The sequence below is a fragment of the Helianthus annuus genome, chromosome 1 (assembly GCF_002127325.2).
Source record: "Helianthus annuus cultivar XRQ/B chromosome 1, HanXRQr2.0-SUNRISE, whole genome shotgun sequence".
NCBI classification, from domain to species: domain Eukaryota; kingdom Viridiplantae; phylum Streptophyta; class Magnoliopsida; order Asterales; family Asteraceae; genus Helianthus; species Helianthus annuus.
The window spans coordinates 39,814,639-39,840,627 of NC_035433.2; the positions used below are offsets into that span (position 1 = coordinate 39,814,639).

Consider the following 25,989-nt stretch of genomic DNA (forward strand, 5'->3'; position numbering starts at 1 on the left):
CATGTACTCTTTTAGATCTATACTTAACATACTTAAATCTTCCAAAAGCAAGCTTCTTGTTAGACTTTTTGTAAACTTTTTATGAAACTTTATTCCATAACTTAACCATCCATAAGATAAGTTTAGTTACTTCAAGATCATGAGAACATTCTTTAAAAACCATTTTTCATGTTCACATAAAGATCTTTCAAGTTCATCTTCAAGTTTCACCATGGATCTTTGAAGATCCATGCTTAAACTTGTTAGATCTAAGCTTCTAACAAGCTTACACATGATGGATCTAACTAAAAACACAAGATTCAAAATTCACAACTTCATAACATACATCAAACAATTTCAAAACAATTTGTTTTCACTTACATTATGTTAGATCTTCATGTTACCATCTTTTAAATTTATGTTCTTTGATGGTGTAATTTGTACATAAGCTTAACATGAGTAAAAGATGGTTTATGGAGCTTACCACTAGCTCTTGTGGCTTGGGATGTGGCAAAAACAAGAAGAAGATGAAAAATGAAGAAGATGGGTGGATGAAAGCTCCTAGTGAAGGTCCTTCCACTTCCTTTGCTTCAAGCTTTCTTAGATCACCTTCTAACACTTTTGTAACACCTTGGATTTGCTTGAATGATGAAGAAAATGGTGGATGTGGGGAGTTGTGGGTGTGGCCGTGAGGTGAAGAGAGAGAGGAGAGAAAATTGGTGAAGTTTAAAAGTGTTAAGTTTATGATTCTTTAGGCAAGTCCTTATATCCACCAACATATCAATGTCCAAGGGATTAAATGTTCCATATGTTGAGCACATTATGCATTATTTTAATGGGAAAGGTGGTGGGGCCACCTTGGGCCGGTTATGGTAGGGGTGAAATGTTAAATCTTGGAAGTTGTGGGTGGAAGATGTAAATTAGAAGGTTAAATATGAAGTTAAGTGTGTTTAAGTGTTTTGATGATTTTTAAGGTGTTCTATCACCATAACTACCTCTAAAACATAAAAACTATGTTTCTAGTCTATTTTTGGTGTTTTGAGTAGTGCCCGGTTAATCGTTCGGTTGTCAGTTCATTAAAATGCTAAACAGTGAATTTTACAAGGTATGAAGTACCTTTTGTGACAGTTTTCATTCCCAACACTTTACAAGTTATTCTGGACACTTAAACATTAATTCTGCATGTTATATTGGTGTTAAAATGCTGATTTTTTGCTAAGAGTAAATTACAAGTTTTGTCCTTTATGTTTGTACCAAATTGCAGGCGGTGTTCTTTACCTTTAAATTTGATGAGTTTTGTTCTTAACGTTTTAAAATCCTGCACGTTATGTCCTTTAGCCCTAACTCAGTCAGATTTTTTTTGTTAAATATTGTCATGTGCCTTGCACATGAGGGTATTCTTGTCATTTTACCTCTCTAGGGACTATTGAGTAACTAACTTATATATCAAGGGACTAAATGTGTAAAAAGATTAAAAAAAATAAGATATAAATAAAAAACAAAATTAAAAAAATTCTCTCTCCCTCTCTCTCTCCAACTGGGGCAACCGGCGAACACTCTCCAGAATACTCCCACTCAAATAATTACTTGCAACATTTAACTGCTCCATACTCACCAACCCAGAAATACTCTCTGGCAACGGCCCCATCAACTCATTAAAACTCACATCAAACACCATCACATTACTCAACAACCCAATCTCATCCTGGACACAAGACCTCAATCCGTTATCATAATAATCTCTTAATAAAAATCAAGCTCAAACAAAATCTTCAAGTTTTTAAACTTTTTAGGAATTTTTCCGTAGAACCGATTCGCGTTTATGTGAAACACGCCAGATCTCTGGTAGGTTGAGGTCTATTCCGGCAACAGTTCTTTCTGAACGTTTATCCGGTGCGGGTGCACAGAACACTCCGGTGTAGCCGCACACACTAGATCCAACCCAATCAACGATTGGATTTTGTGGATCTGAGAGTATCGCTTGCTTCCATGCTTGTGGATCTGAGAGTATCGCTTGCTTCCACCATCATGTTTTCACCTTTGTCGCCGTTTTCGTCGAGCTAGTACAGCAGCTGCCGTTGTCGGATGTACTTCACCTCGCCGTCGGTGAGCCGGCTGGAGCCGGAGATGGCGACTGAGCCATCGAACAAACATGAACCCTAACAGGTGAAAATGCAAGCAGGCAAAGAAGAAGAAGGGAGATTAAACAACTGGTCTTCATCTTATTCTTTAATCTTTTTACAAATTTAGTCCCTTGATATAAGTTATTTACTCAATAATCCCTAAAAAGGTAAAATGACATGAATACCCTCTTGTGCAAGGCACATGATCATATTTAACAAAAAAATCTGACTGAGTTAGGGCTAAAGGACATACCGTGCATGATTTTGAAACGTTAAGGACAAAACTTGTTAAATTTAAAGGTAAAGGACACCGCCTGCAATTTGGTACAAACATAAAGGATAAAACTTGTAATTTACACTTTTGCTAAATTCTGTAGAATTCTGCATTTAAAGTGTGTTTTGGACAACTTTTAGTGCTTCTTTTAGCTTCCCGAAAGTGTTTATGTTAACCCTTGTTCTCACACTTGGGTTTTAATGTATTTTTGATGCTGGACCTACATCTAGGTCCTAAATCTATTGTTTAACTGCATGCTTAAGCTGTGCTGTCACAGCTTGTCTATCCGGTGAATTTACTAGTCGTTTCGACGCAACGCTTAATGTATTGCACAATGCGATAAATGAAGTATGAAACATGCATGAATTCATATGTAAAACAAGTAAGCATATAACGTTGACGTTTAAGCACATAAATGCAGGAAATAAATAATATTAAAATAGTACAGAAATTACTGGTTTTGTGCCAGTTGTCACAAGTCAAGTTCGTCTCTTTATCGGTATGATGAAACTAACCTGTTCATGGACTTGCTCTCGTGCCCTGCATGCATTGAATATCAAATTCCTCATTAATAATTGATTTTATCACAAAGGGCTTGTTTTCATTCTCAAATAAGTGAGTATCTCACATCATATACGTTAAAAACAGATGATGAATGGTATACTCACTAGTAAGATGAACTCTCGTGCATACCTTGATACGGGAATGTGTCGTGAGTGAATCAACACACACTACTAGAAAACATGGTTTTTGTCATGTAATTTTTGGTTACAAAATGGTAGCAATTTCCTTATTGTCACCAGTTTGCCATCGAAAATACGGTGACAAAAACACCCGTGTCAATTGCCCTAATGCCACCAAGTTGCCACCATTTTATATTTTGCTACCTTATTTTACCACCACAAAATTGGTCAAAATTATTTGCCACCGCTTCATGTTTGCTACGTCCGCCTTGTTTGCCACCGAGTTGTGACGCGTTTTTATACCATTTAGCCACTGATTTGCCACCATTTAACCATCAGTTTTTGCACGTTTTATACCATTTAGCCACCGATATTGTCACCATTTAGCCACCGCTATTGCCACCATTTAGCCACCGGTTTTTGCACATTTTATTCAAGAATGTTAATCTGTAGATTCAGTACAGCTTTATTCAAGAACTGCTTCGGGTTTATCTAAAAAGTAAAAGAACAAAACATTTAAACAATGTTAACAATTATTGGCATATATTGATAAAAAATTGTTCTTCATTTAAACCCGTTCTGACCCGATCCCGTTTCGACCCGAACCCGTTCCAACCCGAACCAAAATAACCCTTTTTTTAATTGACCCGCTTTGACTCGAACCCATTTTGACCTATGACCCAACCCGACCTGACCCGACCCGTTTGCCAGGTCTACTGCATTGCATCTTCCGGTAGAAACTTTAACGGTCTTTTGTTTGATGTTCAAATGTATTAAGTAAAGGTCTCAAACCATACTATGTAATCTGAAATTTACATTTAACGTTAAATGTTAAATATACTGTAACAATCTAAAAGGTTTTGGAATCTCAATACTGACTTGTTCAATTGAAAATGATAATCACATTGAAATTGTTCATGACTTTGAATAATTTGAAACAAACAACCTTTGATTTAGCTTAACTAACAACTACGAATCAGATTCAAAATAAAAAAAAAATAGAAAAAAACTTCAAATTTCATTGAAACCAAACAAGAGCACCAAAGCACAAATGACCAACAGTTGAATAAACCCTAGGTACTACACTAAAAACAAAAGATCAACTAAAAACTCGAAGTGACTTTAGTTGACAATACAGTTGAATCAAGTGCGGAAATGAAGAGAGAGTGTAGGATTTGTACCTTACGAGTGGATTTCCATGGCGATTAGGAACCCTAATTATGAGAATTTGGGGGTTTTGTGTCTCGATGTGGAAAGTGTAGTGACAGTGAGCTTTGATGAAGGTTCTGCTTCCGCAAGAGGCTTAGTTCTTCGATCAGATCAAACGTATGGGGGCAGATTTCTTTGAATGGTTAGACGTAGGGGAGCCGGTGAAAAGCAAGTGATTAAAATTTTGGGAGGGGAGTTATTTGGTTGGAATCCTAATTAAATTGACTTTTGAAGCGCGATCCATTAAAAGAATAACTCGTCTATTTGAATTTTCATGTTGTCACCGATAAGATGGTCACAATTAACAAATACCTTTTTATTTTTCGTGTTTTTGCGTATTTTTCCCACAATTTGCCACCAAAAATAAAAAGGTGGCAAAAATTGCAACCACTTTGCTACCATATCATGATAAATATGCTTATTTTCATTTCCGTGACAAATCGGTGGCTAAATTTGCTACCATTTTTTTCGGTAGCAAATTTTGGTCACAATTGCCCAATTTTCTAGTAGTGACATGTCGGTAAGTATAGATCATACCTTAACGTATCCCCAAGTCATATGATTACTTCTGATTGTTGAGTTTAACCGGAAAAAAATATCGATAATCGTTATAGGATGCTTATCTAAATGCTAAATAATTGAACAACAAGAGTGTTTGGCATGACCGTACACTGATATGATTCTCTTACCCTTGAAACTCGCAAAAAGAATGTCTGTAAATATTTATTTACTGCTTTCCGTCTTTACGTTTGAAGTATTCAGAAATGCCAAAAAATATTTTAGGTGTGTTTTAATATAAACTTTATAAAAGTTAAAAATATTTTGCTTCTATCTTATTTTTGATTGACCGATGTTGGAACTCGAATCTATCCCACCTAAAACCTGATTAAAAGCCGGAAAACAATTGCATCTTCATAAACGATCGAAGTTAACAAGTTTTGAAAGATAAAGATCTAAAATTGAACAATTTTGAAACTTTCAAAATGTTGTCGGTTGGTAGTTGATTGAGAATTGATCTCATGTGCGTTGTCTGTTACTATTGTTTAAATCAACTCTTAGTGAGGTTTTCATTTGACAATTCTCTAAGATTGATTAAATCCCTAGCAGTTGTTCTCATTACGTGTTTAGCTCTATTGTGTGTGAAGATGTGGCATTCAAGCAAGCTAAAGGCAAGGAGAATGTGTCAAATGACAAGCTGTGAAGTGACGACCGTTGGTGTTTCCCACTGATCCTGTTATGTGTGAAGAAGTGGCATTCAAACCTAAGAACATCGCACCGCCCCTCAGCTCCCACTGATCACAGGTATCCCCATGGTCTCCATCTATTGCGTCGCTACATATTTTTGGACGTTAGAATTAAATATTTGACCATTAGTGCAGACCGTTGATGAGGTAAAAAAATATTTTTTAAGCCTGTATAAATAACCTTATACTCCATAATTCTTACACCACGTAAATCTTTTTAATCTCTATGTCACATCAAACCCTCTTCTAGAATGGATCCAAACAACCTAAGCAACAGAGATAAACCATTATGTGACTATACATTCAATATAAATCTATTACTTGATTACACATTAAATATAATTTGTTATAACTAATGCTACTACAATTATGCTATAATGAAATCACGTAATCACCAAATAGGTATTCAAAGCATGTAGGCACGTAATAATATATAGTCAACTATTGTTATGTAATTACGTACTCACTTAGTGTAGTTTCACATATTATAACGAAATCACGTAATGGGTATCAAAATCACGTAATCATATAATGGGTATTCAAAATCTTGTATTTTTTTTTTTAATAAAACTACAACAATAGGCTACTCGAATTAAAGAGAATTAAATGCTCGTTAATACGGTTTATTTTTTTTTTTAAATATTAATTTATTAAAAAGTTATAGCCACTTGAAAATCGGGCTGGCGGGGGGGGGGGGGTTAAGTGAGAAAGATCAGAATGTTCTTTCTCTATTTGTTTCTTTAAATGTTTAAACCTCATAATTATGAAAATGTCACTGTGTAGTTTTGAGTCATTGATCTTAGAAGATCAATGATTAAACTTGTCTTTTTCACTTCTTACAAGAATTCTCTCTTATGCATCTTCTTTTGTAGCCCTTTGAATATAATCTAAAACCCGAATTCTCTCTTATGCATCTTCTTTTGTAGCCCTTTGAATATAATCTAAAACCCTTGTTGCAGGAGGAGTCGAAACTAAAGTATTATGATTAGATATTATATAAAAGTAACATATTTTACATACATATACGTGGATTAAAAAATTGATGGTGAGTTTTAATTATGATGGTTATGACACACATATCAATAAGCTAGTTTAATATAAAATGATAATAATGTACAAGAAATGGAGCTTAAAAAAAAAATATAATCTGAGGTAACATTGTTTGAGAAGTCTTGTTGTAATATAATATGTTTTTCTATTTGATTTAATTTGTTAAATCAATGAAAGTCAAGAGTGGAAGAACAAAAAACCAAAAGACGGACCAGATGAAGATCTTGAAGCAAGTAGAGGTTTTCAAAACCAAAGAATTGCTTTTGAATTATGTCCAACAGTTTGGTTTTATTGTTAGCTCTAGCAAACCAAACAATTTTTAATGGCTTGATTTTTTTTTTCTTTACATCATATTATATTATATGATATCGTGTGGTATATTGTCCTTTACAAGTTTATTCTTTGAAAAAAAGGAATTGGCCTATAATAATCCCAACTAAATGTTATTGGCCATTGACAGTTCAATCTTTGAATATTCCCCATGCCAGTCTCACATTTCACTTATTTTTCCTCCACCTTTCACTTATTACAAGCTGATGTTTTAGGGTTTTTGATAAGAACGAGGGTACGAGTCGAATAATGTAAAACTTACCTTGAAATTGTGCTCCAAGCGATGAAAACGGTGCTTCAATTCGGGTGTTTAAACTCCCAATTAACAAAAATCAAGTCGTTTGGAGCATCGTTTCGAGGTTAGTTTTACATCAATAGACGCGTATCCTCATTCTGATCAAAAGCCCTAATACGTCAGTTTGTAATTCGGAAAAAAACTTAACTCCGTTAAGATTTTTTAACATGGGACCGGTGGAGGAAAAATAGGTGAAAGGTGGGACTAGCATGGGGAATATTCAAAGGTGGGACTGACAATGACCAATAACGTGTAGTTGAGATTATTACAGGCTAATTCTCTTTGAAAAAACTATTTCTTTTAGCCACAAACACATTCCATCAAGATAAAAAAAAGACTATTATATACTATTAATAGACAAAGTGAAATGAATTGTATTTTTTTTTAGTGGGTTTTTTATATATGTTATATACTTTTCTCTGATAACTCGTGTTTGTTTTCTATTGATGTAAACACGTGTTGGTACTTTTGGGCATATCATGATTTTTTTCTTTTTTCTTCTGTTTGTTGCTTTAACAAGTTTCGGTGTTGTAAATATGTGACGAAACGAACTGATGCCGGCAAAATTCTCGCCGTGTTGGTATATTTTTGGGTCATATCACGATTTTAGACAAACTGAAATGAATAGTAATTTTTTTTGTTTTTAATGTGTTTTTTTATATATGTTATATACTTTTCTCTGATAACTCGCGTTTGTTTTCTATCGATGTAAACACGTGTTGGTACTTTTGGGCATATCATGATTTTTTTCTTCTGTTTGTTGCTTTAACGAGTTTCGGTGTTGTAAATCTGTGACGAAACGAACCGATGCCGACAAAATTCTCGCCGCGTTGGTATATTTTTGGGTCATATCACGATTTTAGTTACTATTAATAGACAAAGTGAAATGAATAGTAATTTTTTTTTGTCTTTAATGGGTTTTTTATATATGTTATATAATTTTCTCTGATAACTCATGTTTGTTTTCTATCGAAGTAAACACGTGTTAGTATTTTGGGCATATCATGAATTTTTCTTCTATTTGTTGCTATAACGAGTTTCGTTGTTGTAAATCTGTAATGAAATAAACTGATGCCGATAAAATTTTCGCCGCATTGGTATATTTTGGGTCATATCATGATTTAATTTTATTTTTTCTCTATTGGTTGTTATAACAAATGAACCGATACCCACCCACCGCGTAGCACAAGGTATTCCCGCGCAATGCGCGGATTTGATACCACTAGTTTCTTTTAGCCACAAACACATTACGTCAAGATTAAATAAAAAAAAGACTATTTAGAAAATCGTTTAACCACAAACACATTCCGTCAAGATAAAATAAAAAAAGGACTATTTCTTTTAGCCACAAACATTACGTCAATGATAAAATAAAAAAAAAAGACTATTTAGAAAAAAAAAAAAAAAAAACTTTAACAACTATTAATGAAAAGGACATAATTTGTAAATACTTTTGAAATAAAGTACAAATAATTAAAGTTAAATTTTAAAGGACCCAATGCACAATTTATACAAACATAAATAAAAAAGTCATTTATCGTATTTGAAAGTTATTAATAAGGTAAAAGAATTGTAATTTAGTCTATTTTAAGTCATATTGTTTCAATATAAGCTACAATTTTTTTTTAAATTTAATTAATTAGAAAAATACAAATCCCTGCACCCAACTCAATATATTTTTGTTTCTTCGTTAAATTAACTCATATTTCATTTTAACGCAACGTGCCACTGAAACGGAACCGGTAGAATGTAAAGTTATTGGACTAAGAAAGAGATTATTATCTTAAGGCCTTTCATTAGAGTAGCAGAATCACCCGATCATATCTATCTACACTAGGGAATAATACTTATACACCAATCCAGTTATCTATACACCAATTCAGAATAAAACCCAATAAATATGAGAAAAAACCTTTTGTGAGAATCGAATCCAGGACCTCATAGTCCCTACGCTTTACCCCACCCAAGATACCACTATGCTGCAAAACTTCATAAGAAAAAGACTACCAGGAGTCCAGGACCACTATATCACATGGTCATTTTTGATGTCAAAATCAGTCACGAAAATTCAGTGGTCCACTCATACCTACCAATGGTAGAGCTTTAAAAGGATTGTTGGATTCTCTAAATGCAATTATGGTTGTGAGTTACATATATTTGAGTTTTTTTTTTTTTTTTTTTTTTTTTTTTTTTCAAACTAATGTTGGTGAAAAAGCTATTTATCAAAATGATGTTTTTTAAAAAACTATTTACTAAAATATTGTTCCTTGTTTATTTTGTATTTGTCTTTCTTTTTGGGTAAATTACATTTTTCGTCCTTTATGTTTATATCGGTTTGCAATGGATGCCCTTTAAGTTCAACAATTACATTCACAGTCCTTTTTCCATAAAACTCATTACACCCTACGTCCTTTGATCCTAGGTTGGTTAAAAAATTTAGTTTAGTATGGCACGTGCTTTGCACATGAGTGCGTTTACGTCTTTTTACTCCAATCAATTTAAATTAAAAAAATTAATATACATCTCCAGTCCTTTGTTTTTAACCCATCTTCATTCTTGAGACCCTAGACCAACAAATCAGTTGATCATGTTTTCTAAACGTGTTCTTGCAGTAATAGATCCTTCCACTATTTACCACATATAACCAAAAATAATAATTTTTTATACAAAGTTAAAAAGAAAAGAAAAGAACGAGTGTGTTGCAAAAAAATCTTGTACATAAACCTATATATCTACTATTCACGAGTGCAGTGCTTCTGCAGTTATGTTTAAGGTCTAGGATGCGTGTTCGACAACGACTTCAACTTTTAACCCCGTCCTCTTTCTCAACGGATCTGCGATTTCAATGATCTGATTCAAACGCGAGGTGAGGTGATGCAAACATGATTTTACAAATTTGATTGAAACGCGAGATGAGAGGATTCAAACGCGATTTTACAGATCTGATTCAAATGCGATTTTGCAGATTTGATTCAAATGAAGGCGTTCTTATGGTTATCGGTGAGGTGGAGCTTCGTAGCTGTCGGATATGAGGAACTGGTAAGAGTCACTTGAGGTGGTGGTACCATGGTGGTTTTAGGCGGTGGTGGAGATGGGAAGATGGTGGTGGTGGTTCATTGAAATATAGATGGGAGAGACAAAACTGAGATAGAGAGATAGAGGAGGAAAGAGAACTAAGGTCAGGGTTGTTTATTTGCTTTTAAATATAATAGTAAAATTACTAACCTACTCTCATGTGCAAGACACATGCTATATTTAACTGAAAATTTTAATCCAGTTAGTACTAAAGGACATAAGGTGTGATGAGCTTTAAAAAAAATGACTGTTACTGTAATTATTAAAGTTAAGGGACATCCATTGCAATCCAATACAAACATAAAGGTCGAAAAATGTAATTTACCCTTTCTTTTTTAACCAACATATTAAACTTTTTTTTTAAATTTCTATTAAATCTATCAAGTATCTATTTTTATTATTCTTTGACTATTTATATTTTTTCAATCAACTCAATATTTTTTTTTAATTTCTTTGATTTTAATTATCCGACTAGTTCTTTATATTTTTAGAAATATTTTATTTTGTCAAACATGTGACAAATGGCAAATAACCGGTGATTCCATACAAACTAATCACTATTTTATGTACATAATCTCATTCATTTAGCGTAACTTAATTACGTAACTATGTCGTAAAACAGATAACAGTGTTAGGACAAGAAAACAATGCTAAAACATATGTTGGTTTTTTTCGTATTGCGAAACCAATCAAAAAATGTCCTAAAAGTGTTGGTAGAAAGTGTTGCGCGCACTATTCACGGTCACACTATTGATGCCAGCAAAACCGTGAAAAAAGAACGAAACAATGAAAAACGACACACGGATAACATAACTGAGTCCATTTACATAAGAAAACACTAATGAGAAAACATATCTTGTAAAAATCTAGGACTTTCCGGTACAACGCCCTAAATACTAAAACGTCTGTTTCGCTAAAAATATGACATTTTTAACTCGTCCGAAACTATAATTAAGCATTTCTGGAATGATGATAATTGATGACATATACGCTAAAACACTTTGGAAATATCATTGTAGTGTCCAAAATAACAAGCTTCCGGTACTATATCGCTATACACATAACTTGTTCGTTAGCGACTCGAAAAGCTAGTAAGCGTTATTTTCGCCACAAAACAACCAAACAAAGAAACTAGCGAACTAGTTAAGCCTATTTTGGGACTCGAAATCACCTCATGCTTCGCTTGACGGTGGAATAACAAGTTGTGACAAAGTCTTGTCGGTACGACACAAAAGTGTCGTAAACTCACTGACGACCAAACGGAAGACATCTAAAGCATCGGAATGCAATTTCTACAAGTTTAGTAAACTAGTTAAGGTCATTTAACATTCCGAATCCCTAATTACCCCTTAACGGTGCAATTAACCCCTAATCACCGTACTTTGATTAATCACCAAAATATCTAGATTTTTAAGACTTTTTATAAAAAAAAAGTTACATATTACTGACGGGTGGTCCATCGGACAACCCTTTATGATGTTAAAAGACAAGTTTATCCCTCATTTAATTGTGTAATTATCTGGAATTAGATAACTACGGTTGCTTATGTTTCAGCTGCGTTTTATCCACTTTAAGCTCCCGAACCGCACCTGAAACATAACCAACCGTAGTTATCTATTCCAGATAATTACACAATTAAATGAGGGATAAACTTGTCTTTTAACATCATAAAGGGTTGTCCTCGGCAACGGCGCCAAAATTTGACGTGCTGTCATAGGTACACGCAAATTTAATCCCAATAACAACTATAGACAGTGGTAAATGGGTATCGAACTCAGGGAGTATGTGGAAAGTGTGTTGATGTTATAGCTTTGCAATTAAATTACAATTAACCTAATTTGCAGAAAATAAAGATCAAGGAATTGGATTGTTGTTTTAGAAAACTAAATTAAAAACTAATTGCAAATCAAATGTTGGTTGTAAAACAGATTAGGAGAGAACAATGACCATCTTAGGATTCAGTTTCTTTAAACAATTGTGTGAAATTCCAACTAGAAAGCGTTACATAGACATAACTCATGCATAAATAATCGAAGTGATAAAAGGGAACAAAGTACTCGGATTATATAACGCGAGGTTGTTTCCCGATGATCAATTAATCAATAACCAACCCTAACCCTTCCCGTGATATCTCGATTGCCAACGGCACCAAGAACGTATGATTGAGATTATAAATTGCACTATCAATTAACAAGCTACAAACAATTATGCATACACCATGATATTCAAGCAAGGGAAGTTATCATTCTAGAAATTCAGAAATAAACACACAAAAGTTCAAGAGAAACCTTCACCTAAGATAATCACCGAAAGTTTTAGCCACACATAGCTTGGTGAATCATCATAGCAACAAATTCAATGTTCATACAAATTGAAATCACAAAACGAATGTTAGCAATTGTTCAAAACCAAGCAAGGATAGCCAAAATCGCCCCCAATGTGTTCTCTAACTGACCAATGATGAGATAAGGTGAAAAGACACCATAAAACTGCATAAATGATGGCAGTTACGGTTTTGGCGTCACTTCCACCGTAACTTACGGCTCTACCGTAAGTTACGGTGCACATAAAAGTGTTACGGTAGCTTAAGTCTGAGTTACGGTGAGATTTAGGTGGAATTCAGGTCCACCGTAATTTACGGTGGAACCGTAAATTACGGTATCAACCTGGATTTTTCACTTTGTTTCATCTTTCGTTTCATGCACGACCTGTTCAACTCCAAACCGTCCAAAGCTGCGTTTTATCCACTTTAAGCTCCCGAACCGCACCTGAAACATAAGCAACCGTAGTTATCTAATTCCAGATAATTACACAATTAAATGAGGGATAAACTTGTCTTTTAACATCATAAAGGGTTGTCCGATGGACCACCCGTCACATCCCCACACTTAACCGTTGCTTGTCCCAAGCAACTCATCAAATCAATTTCAAAACAAGCGATCAATGTAAACCAAGCAAAACTATGCAATCCTTTTACTAACCCCCTTTTAGCACCCTAAGCAATACACCCCTCTCTAAATCTCTCCTCTCGGCTACAAGTCAATACTAGCAAAGATACGCTAGACACACAAAAGGCAAACGGGTGGTTGCACCATTATAGGCTTGTACCTAAATCGATCCTTCTCCTACAAGTGTTAAACATGAATGAAAATCAAAAGGACTTTCGAGGTTGTAACGTGGCTAGGTGTAAAGGTGGGAAATGGAATATATATGAAGTAGCGAAAATTTAACCCGGTCTTTTTATTACACAATAAAGCAAACTAACACTAACAATCTAAACTACTATGTACAAGACAACTAAACATTTTTTTTTTTTTTTTTCATTTCATTGCTTTTTCTCTTTTTCTTTTTTTTTTTCTGTTTTTTTTTTTATTTTTAAGCAAAGCAAACAAGCATACAATAAAACATCAAACATATCTACATCATACTACTCAAACTACTACTACTAGCACTAAAAGACCGGGTCAAATTTGGGTAAATTTTTAAGTAAGTAGCTAGGGGTAACAAACGATAAGCTTTTAGGCACAAAATTGGCAACTAAATGTCCAAACCCCTGCCCTTCTCACTACCAAGCTCATATATATAATTTATGAGGTCCAACCCCCCAAATCCCACACTCACACACCCTAAAGACGAGGCTACCTAGATGCCCTTATCCTTTTCGCATTCATGTCTAACTAAGGACTCAAACCGCATTCAAGCACAAGTTCTAATGTACCCCCACCCGTAGCCACTCTCATCAAAGATAAGCATTATTTATATACAAATGTGGCTTCAACTCTCACCAAGAATGAAAGGGTATCAAGGGTTGCCGGTGCACCATTTGGGGTTAATCTAGGGTGTTCAAATTCTCACAATATTTCGCTTGATTTAAAATTTTTTTCAAAATCTCCAAAAATTTCCCCCCATCCCCACACTTGTGATACATTGACCCCAATGTATGGTTTTAGGAGGCTTTGATCACTAATATTCATTCAACATCAACAAAAAGCTTCTTCACTCAAACCCCAAATTTCTTTTTGGATTTTTCATTTTATTATTATTATTTTTTTTAACACCAATACACCACCAACAAGCACCATCCCAAACTAAACATAATAATCATACACCACCCAACCACCCAACCACCCAACCATAAACAAAACAAGCTAACACATATGCACAAAATATACAAAGGGAAAACACAACTTGACTAATAATAGCGCGGTCCCGGAGGTCCAAAAATGGAAGACATCATGTCGTTCCATTCTCCAAACGCAAATGAGCCACTACTACTTCCTCCTTGTTGTTGTTGGGCTCCCTCTTGTTGCCTCGGATCAATCCATTGTGAGTGGTGAAGCTGTGGAGTCCGATACGACACACTCCCATCATAAGGTGGTAGCGAGGCATTGTCCACATGTTGTGGATCCACCACCACCGGCCTCCCGACATGCCAATTTGCATGCATCCTTCTCTCTTGATCATCGTGATACCGATTATTCATTTCCACCTCTTGGGAATACGAAAAGGTGCGATTCCACGCCTCACTACGATCAAAGCTTTGTTTCAAGGACCGCTCTATGCTTGCACTCATCATGGTATTTTGATCATATAACGTCCGCTCCGGACCCGACCAAGTTTCAAAAACCGAAGCCGGAGGACGTTGATTTGCTATCACCTCTTGCATGGTACCTTCAAAAGCCCACCTGGGCACATAAGATCGCTCCGTAAAGTCATAGAAAGCGCCACCATAACCTCCACCCGGGCCCCCTTGCCCCAAATTCACAATAACACCACCTTGTTGTTGCTCTTCATAATCTTCATCCCCACTTGGGATCTCCGCCTCACTCTCGGGTTCATCCTCTTCACCCGGTAACAAATCTCTAGCACCCACCTTTAACGCTCTCCATCTCTGCCCCTCGGATTTAAGCTTATGATACCGCTCCGATTGTGTATACGTCCAACCAATCCCCAACTTATCTAACGTAAAAGGCTGATGCCTTTTTGTTGCTCCTCGATCTTCAGATGTTATTGCCTTTTGTTGTTTCATCAACCCTGTAATTATTCGACAATACGGGACGATATCTCTTCCATACTTATTCCGGCAAATCCATAAGTGGTTCATGATCAAATAGCGTATCGGAAAGCGCGGAGATCCATGCATTAGCGAATAGAGGATAGGTACCTCCGGGAACCTCACCTGCTCTTTGTCCCCCCTTCGTGGAATTACATTGAGAACACAGATTGCTAGCAACAATTTAGCTTCTATTTTTAAGTTCTTCCGGTATAGAATACCACTGTATTTACCGGGTAAAAACAGTGCTGCCAACATGTCGTTCCAACAGGGGTGCTTCTCCGGCTTCACCAAAAGGTCGTCAAGGGTGGGAACCATATAATCACGGGCTGGAAGGCTATCGTATTTCCCGAGCTTCTTCAATGTATCAAAGGACATCTCCACTGGAACCCGTGAACTTCACCAATCAACTTCATTTGCGATGGTCTTTCATATGTGTTGCATTAAAGAGTCGCCATCCACTCTTGTATCTTGGTGATAAACAAATTGTTTTTATCTTTGTCAAAACATTTAAGTGCCGACTCCCAACCTAGAGCTCGGAACTTGTCAAACACCCCAAACTGACCAAGCTCAACTTCCCGGACTTCCCTTTCACATATAAAGGCCGCTGCCTTATTCTTCAACTTATTCATACGGTCATGATATAACGTTGGCTGCCACTCCTCTGGTTGCTCATCCAATGGACCCGAGTTCCATATCGGCTTTTCAGCCAGGTCCAACTCCATTTCTTCCTCGCTCCCACTTTCACTTTCACCCACTCGGCCCAAATATTGTCTCTTTCTCGGTTGCTGTTCCGGCTGTTTACCCTTTCCCTTCGAAGACGAAGATGAACTAGCTCCGGTCTTTTCTTTTGTTCGTGCCATTTCCTACACATATTAGAGCAAACAACACAACCAAGCGAAACAAAATTAAACTCTTTTCTCCAAAATATCCCCACACTTGCTTGTTACTATGGTTGTAGATGTTAGTGAACTACAATTTTATACATTTTTCAAAAATTTGGGCATGGTGTCTCTACAATGTAGAGATTCCCAAAAGTTCACTACTTTACTAACAAATCCCACATCTACAACCATAACCATGTTCCAATAACCAATTTCATGACCATATCTAAGAACAAGCAAGTGGGTATGGTCAAGTAACCTAAATAACCTTACTTTTCACAATGTAGCATCAAAATATAACAAATAAGCTTTCATACCTTAGTTTGAAGATGCAAGAATGCTTGTGAAACAAAAACTCCCAAAACCCCCAAAAAAAATTTTTCGAACTAGGGTTTGAAATTCGAACCCTAAAGCTTCGTTTTCTCGTGAATCTCTTGTCAAAATCAGAAACTACGTGAAAAATTAGTCAAGATAGACTCCGATTTCACTTAGTTTGGACAAGAATTGAGAAAGTTATTAAGGATTGAAGGTGGAAGAAGGTATGGGGTCTTGTAGGTCTTTGTGAACGAGATGGATGTTGATAGATAGAATGAAATTGTGTGGTTGGGGATGACTTCACGTGACCAGATGTTATTATTATTTATTTATTTATTTTTTATACATGCAAGAACCGGAACGAAGCATTGACTTTCCAGGTCCACCGTAAATTACGGTAGGACCGTAAATTACGGTGGATACTGGAAACGTATTTCTACCGTAAATCAGGAGCTTATTACCGTAAAGCCCAATATTTTTCACATCCACCGTAAATTACGGTGAAACCGTAAAGTACGTTGGTCGCTGGGCATGTCTGAATTGCTGAAAAAGGTGACTATTACCGCCCCTCTCCATGTATTTTGGTCAAAGTGAGCCCCACCCACTAAATAATTGTGTTGAAAATGTAAAGATTATATGTATGGTGTAAAGTATGGAAAGCATGGTCTTTTTTTTTGAACGATAAAATTTGGATCACTGACGGACCAGTGGAGTATCATCGTGCCACCAGCGGAACCACTCGATCATATCCATCTCCACTAGGCATAATGCCTACACACCAATTCAGGAGGAAACCCAATAAATACGGGAAAAACCCTCTTGTGAGAATCGAACTCAGGACCTATTGGGTCCAAAGTCTTATCCCACCCCCAAGATGCCACTTGGCTATAAAGCCATGGACATGGAAAGCATGGTCTTGAAAGACATTTAAAGTTATAATAATTCTAACACCATTAATTCTTATCAATATCACAACAATTTTCAAAAACACAAAGCACCTCTTGAAGCCTTCTTATTTTCGGCCAAGAAGAACCCACATTAAACCCACCATAAATCACCATTAAATCCCATAAATTACTCACTTTCAAGGAACTTTAATGTGATTAAAGCATGGGATAAGCATCGAGGATCATTAGGAGCTTGGTTGGAGCTTAAATCTCTTCTTAATATTGTCATTTGGCTTGTGCAAAGTTGTAAGCTCTGAAACCATCATATTTAAGCTTCTTATTTCTAGTATTAACTAAATGTACAAGTTGATCATCTTAAAAATCAAGAAAAACATTACCATAAACCCTAATCCTAAACTTAATAATCTACTAATCATGATTGTTTATATGATTATTTGTGTAGATTAGTGTAGTTAGTTGATGTAATCTTGATGATTATGTTACTTTTGTTGAGATTAGTGGTTTAAAGTTTATATTTACGATGATCTTGTGATTAGTTTCATGTAGTATTTTAGATTAGTGTTAATCTAGTCATGTTAAACTTAAAAATGTGATTTAAACATATAAATGTTTAAATCACACAAGGTCATCAACTTCAAATATTATGAGCATGTGTATGCAAACATGATTAAGTAAATTTTTAAACCAAAAATAACCATGTGACAAAGTCGTACAAACTCTATTGAACTTGATTTTCACATAAAGCAAGTTTATGGAAATTTGTACTTTACAAAGTGAAGCATAAAAGAGTCTTAAGAATTGTTACAAAAATATAGGAATTTTTAAGAATAAAAAATAATTAGAATCAAGTTTGTATAAACATGAACTTGAAAGATGATTATTTTAAAGTCTTGGATAGATTTGTGCAAGTAATATGCTCATAAGAATTTGAAGGTAAAATTTTGTGATTAATGCTTGAAAAATGAGTTTTGGAAAGCTTGATGAATTATGGTGATTTGGAAAATTGATTATGGTTTAAATACGTTTTTATAACGTGGAAAACGCTATAGTTTAGGGGAAACTATGGCGAATTTTTCTAAAAATCTAATCGCGATTAAAAATGGGGTTAAAGGGTGATTAACAATGTTAAACACGATTAGTGGTCTTAATCTTCATTAAGGAAGTCTTAATAGAAAGGGTAAAGCTCTAATCATCCAAGAGATTTTATAAACTCATATATATATTTTTACAAGTATAAGTGGATGAAAAATATAAACATGAGCAAATATAATTTTTGGTAAAAATTATATATTTCAAAGTACTCTTTGGTGTATGATACTTGTATATTTTTTGTATGTAATAATATTAGAGTAATACATGTCAAAACACTAAATACAATATACAAGTGAAAATACACAAATACATATCATGAAGACACTCGAAAGAAAACAAGTAGAAAATAACTCGTGTATACATATACACCAAAGTCCACTAGATACCAAAGAAATGCTACAAAGGTGGATATACATAGATCGGACAACGGACGAGTCCACAAAAATATATTCTTACGAAATAATGTATAATTCAAGCCGACAAGTAAGATACATAATTTATTTCGGTAAATAAACGAATATATATCGTCACTGATGACAAAGGGTAGCGTCATCACGAGAAGATTACTACGACACTTGGGCGTTTCATTGACACAAGAAATATGTATATATATTTTTAGACACCGAATTAATATATATATTACCGATAACAAAATTCGGAAAGTTGAAAAGTACAAAAATGGAAGACTATTAAAAATGGACTCATGAAGATACATGGGCCAAGGCCCAATGACAAAACATTTGGGGTAGGCCCAAATTGCTAAAATACAAGGGCTGGGGCCCAAATTACAAAAGTACATAGGCCAATGCCCACTGCCAAGAAAACATGGGCTCGGCCCAATGACATAAAAGACATGGGCTCTGCCCAATAACATTAAAACATGAGTTAGGCACAATAACATAGATGACATGGGCTCGGCCCAATGACATGGGCTCGGCCCAATGACATGGGCTCGGCCCAATGACATGGGCTCGGCCCAATGACATGGGCTCGGCCCAATGACATGAGCAAAGGCTCAATGACATGCGTGCGCGGCACGAGGACATGTGAAGGGCGAAGCCCGTTCACACATAATTCAATACACATAGAATATATGTATACACTTATGAATTCAATATATATAACAATCGAGCGAGTAAACTACCAACGCTCTAAAAATACAAAGTTGTTCCAAAGATGACAAGCGATAACATAATAAAGAATTCAAGATGAACAACTTGTAAGAGGTCCGATAAGACCTAGTGTCTAATCAAGTTAGTGCACATGTAGGTTATTCACGTGTACGGATGCTCACCTACGGTATTACGTAATACGGAACGCAAATTTGTGAGTTCATGTCCCTCCTTTCAATGATTTCAATGTTTTGTTTTTAAAAAAAATCGAGGGAAATACATGTTAAAACTATGGGTATGTTAGCTATGGGTTTAGATGATAACACGATCAATGTACGTAATTAGGATGATGACATAGTAACCATTAATCACTTAGTGACCAAGGTGCAAAAGATGTAGATCTATAGAGCTTGAGACACGCTCCACTCCTGGTTGTTGCCCTAGGAGTGCTTTTGTGATCCCAAAAATGTCAAAGTTGTCTCGGGTTGGTTACGTACTTATGGTACATAATGTCAGGGGGCTCGCTACCCACTGATGGATCCTTAAACTCCATAAATGCTATTAACATACAAGGATTTCATTGCAAGAATACAAAGATTTCATATGATAACAATAACTGCATGAACTCGCTCAACTTTTGTTGACTTTTTAAAACTACATGTATTTCAGGAAACAAGTCTTGAGCCGATGATACACTACGGGGAACGGGAAAGTCTATGATAACGATAGCCGCTTTTGGAGGGTTTGTCTTTTATATCCCAACTTTGTATGGGTATATAGGGGACAAAACCTCACTATGTTTTATGTCAAAAACTATCTTTTGTGTTGCTTAATATAACAATGTTTTGGTTAATGTTTGTAAACGTTATGGAAACTAGAAAACTATGTTGGAAACTTGAAAACTTTGTTTGAAAACAATATATCTATGGCATCGTTGTGGTTTATTACGTTTACTCATTTGGATGCAATGATTACCTTTCTTACATCACACACAATACGCTTCCGCTACTAGCAGGGTGTGACAAATTGGTATCAGAGCTCCGATTGTAGTGAACCGGGGAAAAACTTTTATAAAGTTTGGTCTACAATCACCAAGGGCTCACATGAAAACAAAGTTGATAACATTGCAGAAATGATTTCAAAAATATCACAAAAACGACAAAAGGTTTTCATTGTGTCACGATAACATGAGGATCTATCACGCGAGCTCAATCACAAGTAACATGAGAAACAAAAACAACATGAGATTTAGTGATTATATATATAATGTATTATTATATATGTTGTACAGAATATTTTGCCCCGACGGAAGTACGTTCGACTACGAATTCTATTATGACACTTGACTCACTCGATGAGAATAATGACCTCACGTCTATTACGAAGCTTATGGTGGATGTGGTTCCTGAGTGAGACCCTAAAGCATTGATCCCGTGGAAGATGTTTGTTTTCCCTCGGATGGGTATAAGTCTGGCTTTGGTAGTGACGACGAGGCGGAGGTGGCGACCTTGGACAACAACTCTACTAGTAGGACGAGGTCCCTGAGGCTCATACTAATCATGACTGATAACACTCTCGTCCAGAAAAGGAAGATGAAGTACTCATCTTAAAAGTGCCCCTCCAGTTGCTATTGTTGTGGATTCTCTATATCTCTATTTCTTCTAACGTTGTCCTTTTCATGAGTAATGACAACGGGCGTTAACAAGTGGACCATCACGAAAGTCCCTCCTATGTTGAAGGTATATAGACAATAGTGTCCTCTCTTTGACTGATCGTCTTCTTTGAACGAGAGAATGCCAGAGTGTCCATGCAAGACAATTTATTATTACGGGGGCCCACATAATAACAACTTGTAGTGTATGGAAATCCTGGTGGGCTCTGCGGGTCAAGCTAACGATCACTATCAATACGAAATTCCTAAATTGTTCAAGTTTCTATCTAGTAGAACACTAACCGGGATGGTTACTATAACACTCTACGATACAGGAAGACCACACGTATTATTCGCACCTAACATTCGACCTATAACATGAGTCGTTTGAGACTAGTCATCGAATGCAAACAAAACTTGTTGGCCACTCATGGAGAATTTTTCTCAACATTCTCGGAATTCTTGTACATGGGCTGGTTCTTTGGTGTCTATGACACCTTACCTTATCTTAGTCATTGGAAATGATTACATTTAACTCTGCCGTTTGACATTTGTCTTATTCCAAGGGATGATATGGCATGAGCCATACTACAACTCCTTCATTGCGTTATTCGACATCTATGGAAATTATAACAATTTTGTTGAAGCTCGTGGAGCTCAAGGGATAACAACGTATTCGTCACACGGGTTAGTGCGGCGAAGGATTTTCCTACTTTGGACGGTCGAGGTCCATGAGGTAGGGAATACATACTATAAGGATGGAGACGACCATTTGGTTTCTCCTCCTCAACGAATTACCCCTTTTCCCACTTAGGCATATGACCATTACACGCAAGAGGTACTACGCATTTTGGGTTGCGGTTATTCATGTTATCATCACTCAAACATGCATGAACAATGCGGTCTTGAGATTTCCATGACCAGTTACATTCTTAATTCTTAGGCGCATGGTAGGTTATAATTGTCCAAATACAAGTCTAGACCCTTCGATACGATGTATCAAAAATAACATGGCGCCGAAAAGAAAATCTACGCTAAAAAAGGGTCAGTTAATCAGCACACTACTATTAAAGTCGAACTTGAGTTTTTATGGAACAATATGAGGTTACGGAGATTGCACAACATGGGGTTGTTGAGTCGACACTAATGATGGTACTGATGTTACCGGCAGCTCAAGTGGTTCAAATTCCGATGGGACGAGAACGAGTGGCAGTGCCATACTTGGACATGCAATCACACCGGATTTTAATTCTAAGGCATCTCCGGATTACAAGCCACGAGACCTCATCAATACGAGAGGTGCGGTAAGTTATGTCCGCTAAATAAAGATAATGAAGTCAGTTAACCGTGCTAGTAAATGTACTCCTAAGTAAACGATTTGGTAAACGAATAGTCATCTGTTGAGGGAGACGATAACTTGGTGCAATCTCCAAGTGCAAACTATAGGGAGTAATACAACAAAGAGGTTATTGTGGGAAGAACTCAAGGATCTTACGTGAGAATAGTATTGCTCGCTAGTGGTAAATTCCAAGGTTGGGAACCGAACTCTAGAACTCGATTATGATTAGAGCGAACGTAGCTAGTTACCCCTGACGCCTCTACGATCTCTAAAAGATTGTTGCATACTAGATAACACACGAATCCAAACGCATGAAGCGCTATATTGGGGTTTAGCCTGAGATACGAATCTGACATCAAGAAGCATGCTAGTAACTTGCCAAAATCCTAAAAGAGACAAGTGAAACCTTCATCATGAGGGCACTTGCAAAAGCACCAAGAGTAACAGTGTGGTGAGACTGGGCATAAAACGGAAACTAATGAGTTAGTTATATTCAAGAATGAACGAGGAGGTTTTAATTGTGGCAAAGAGATCACTACAAGCATGGATGTTTATTGAAGAATCAAGCAAGTGAATAAGTAAGTGTATGGGTAGAACTATGAATACTCCCCAAAAATCCCAATGTTGCCATGGGTACGTTCTACTCTGCAACCAGTGTGTATCAATTCCTTGAATACCAACGTCGGCTTAGCTTAGTGTCTTTAGATAATAAGCATATATATACGAGTTAGAGTCATGTAGGTTATACATGTTTCACTCTAGCAAGTTAGCTAAAGGGGAATTAGCGGAGTCATGTAAGATCATTAAGGCTCGTCGATACGTTTCCTACCAACCGACCCGTTGCATCCATTTTGGTTAATACTGGTGTCAGTATTAGTTTCATCCCCTAGAATTCGAAATATACTTGTCCAAGAGTCAAGTAAGCTAGACGTCCCCCACATTCCATAGAACAGGCCAATGGTGAATTAGATGAGTCAGGAGAAGATATTAAAGGATGCACACACGAATTTAGAGAACAAATATGTAACATAGACCATCCATTCAATTGGGTTGTTACGACGTAGTTTTTGACATAGACTAGTTATCTGATAATCGAGCCAAAGTCATATGTCACGAGAAGATCATTCGCATCCCCCTGTCTAACGAGAGAACATCTTTTAGTGCATGGGGAGAATCAAGACATGCCCCTACGAATTATTAATTGCATCAAGGCTCGAAAGTGTCTGAGAAAATGATGCATCACCTTTCTTGCCCATGTGGTTGAAAAGAAAGCCGAGGAGCGTAAGGTGGAGGACATACCTGTGGTAAGGGAATATCCCGAAGTTTTTCCAGAAGACTTGCCGGGGCTGCCTCCACAATGACAAGTGGAAGTCCGTAACGATCTAGTGCCAGGAGCTGCACCGGTGGCGGAAGCTCCAAATCGACTGGCGCCCTCGGAGATGCAGGAATTATCCACTCAGCTTGAGGAATTACTTGACAAAGGATTCATTAGACCGAGTTCCTCACCTTGGGGAGCTCTGGTGCTATTTGTCAAGAAGAAGGACGGAACCTTGTGGATGTGCATTGACTATAGAGAACTAAACAAGTTAACTCTCAAGAATCGGTATTCTTTACTGAGGATCGACGACTTGTTCGATCAATTACAAAGTTCCAGCTCGTATTCCAAGATTGATCTAAGACCCGGATATCATTAGCTGAGAATTCAAGAGCAAAGCATTCCTAAGGAAGCGTTTAGGAGTCGCTATGGGCATTACTAGTTCCTTATTATGCCTTTCGGCTTGAGAAACGCTCCGGCCGTGTTCATGGGTTTAATGAACCGGGTATGTAAGCCATATCTCGACAAGTTCGTAATCGTATTCATTGATGACATTTTGATATACTCACAGACAGAGGCGGAACACGGATAACACCTGAGAACTATTCTAGAGTTGCTTAAGAAAGAACAATTGTATGCCAAGTTCTCAAAATGCGAATTTTGGATTCGCGAGGTGCAATTCCTCGGTCATGTGGTGAATGAGAACATAATACATGTTGACCCAGCTAAGATAGAATCCAATAGGAACTGGAACGCTCCAAAGACCCCAACGGAAGTAAGACAATTTCTGGGATTAGCAGGATACTATCGAAGATTCACTGAGAATTTTTCAAAAAATTTCTCAACCGCTAACCTCGCTCACTAAAAAGGATAAAAAGTTCGATTGGGTGAAAAGTAAGAAACGGCTTCTCAGTTGCTTAAAGATAAACTATGTCAAGCGCTAATCTTATCACTCCCAGACGGTACCGATGACTTTGTGGTGTATTGTGATGCATCGCATCAAGACTTGGGTTGCGTGTTAATGCAACATGAAAAAGTCATTGCGTATGCGTCACGGCAGTTAAAAGTTCACGAAAAGAACTATATCACTCATGACCTAGAGCAGGGCGGTGGTATTTGCTTTAAAGATTTGGCATCATTATCTCTATGGTACAAAGTGCACCATATTCACCGATCATAAAAGTCTTCAATACATATTCGATCAAAAGGAACTAAACATGCGCCAAAGATGATAGGTATAATTGTTGAACGACTATCATCGTGAAATCAAGTACCATCCGGGCAAAGCAAACATTGTAGTGGATGCTTTGAGCCGGAAGGAACGAGTCAAAACATTTCGGGTATGAGCTTTGGAGTTGACAATTCAAACGAATTTCACCACTCGAGTGCACGATGTACAACAGGAAGCTCTAAAGCCGGAAAACATTAAGCAGAATCCTTGCGAGGATTAGAAAAACAAAGGGAAGCGAGCAAATATGACACTTTATATTTCATGTGAAGGATCTGGATTGCATATTTAGACGGTCTATGAGACTTGGTGATGGATAAAACACCCAAGCCAAAATATTCAATACATCCAGGATCCAGATAAAATGTATCAAGACTTAAAAGAATACCATTGGTGGCCTAATATCAAGGGAGATATTGCAAACTATGCTGGGAAATGCCTAACTTGTGCAAAGGTCAAGGCCGAATACCAAAAGCCGTCTGGCTTATTACAGTAACTCGAGATTCCCATTTGGAAATGGGAACAAATATCACTGAATTTCATCATAAAACTACCACAGACCTCTCGAGGTCATGACATGATTTGGGTTATCATTGGTCGATTAACCAAGTTAGCTCACTTCTTACCGATTCGCGAGAAAGACAGTACCAAGGAGTTAGCTGAACTCTACCTTAGAAAGATTGTGGCACGTCATGGAGTGTATGTTTCAATAATCTCTGAACGAGATGGTCGCTTTATGTCAAGGAATTGACAATCAATTCAAGCATCATTTAGATCTCATTTAGATCTAAGCACAACATTTCATCCTTAAACCGATGGACAAAGTGAAC

The 25,989-nt window shown here is 36.6% G+C and overlaps 1 long non-coding RNA gene across 1 annotated transcript; it reads right to left on the minus strand.

The window, feature by feature from the left end:
• Positions 1-3,137: 3,137 nt before the first annotated feature.
• On the minus strand, positions 3,138-4,488 carry LOC118479602. Its single transcript, XR_004859731.1, has 2 exons — positions 4,241-4,488; positions 3,138-3,551 (listed from the first exon to the last, which is right to left on the minus strand). It is a non-coding gene; the product is annotated as an uncharacterized LOC118479602 (long non-coding RNA).
• Positions 4,489-25,989: the final 21,501 nt, after the last annotated feature.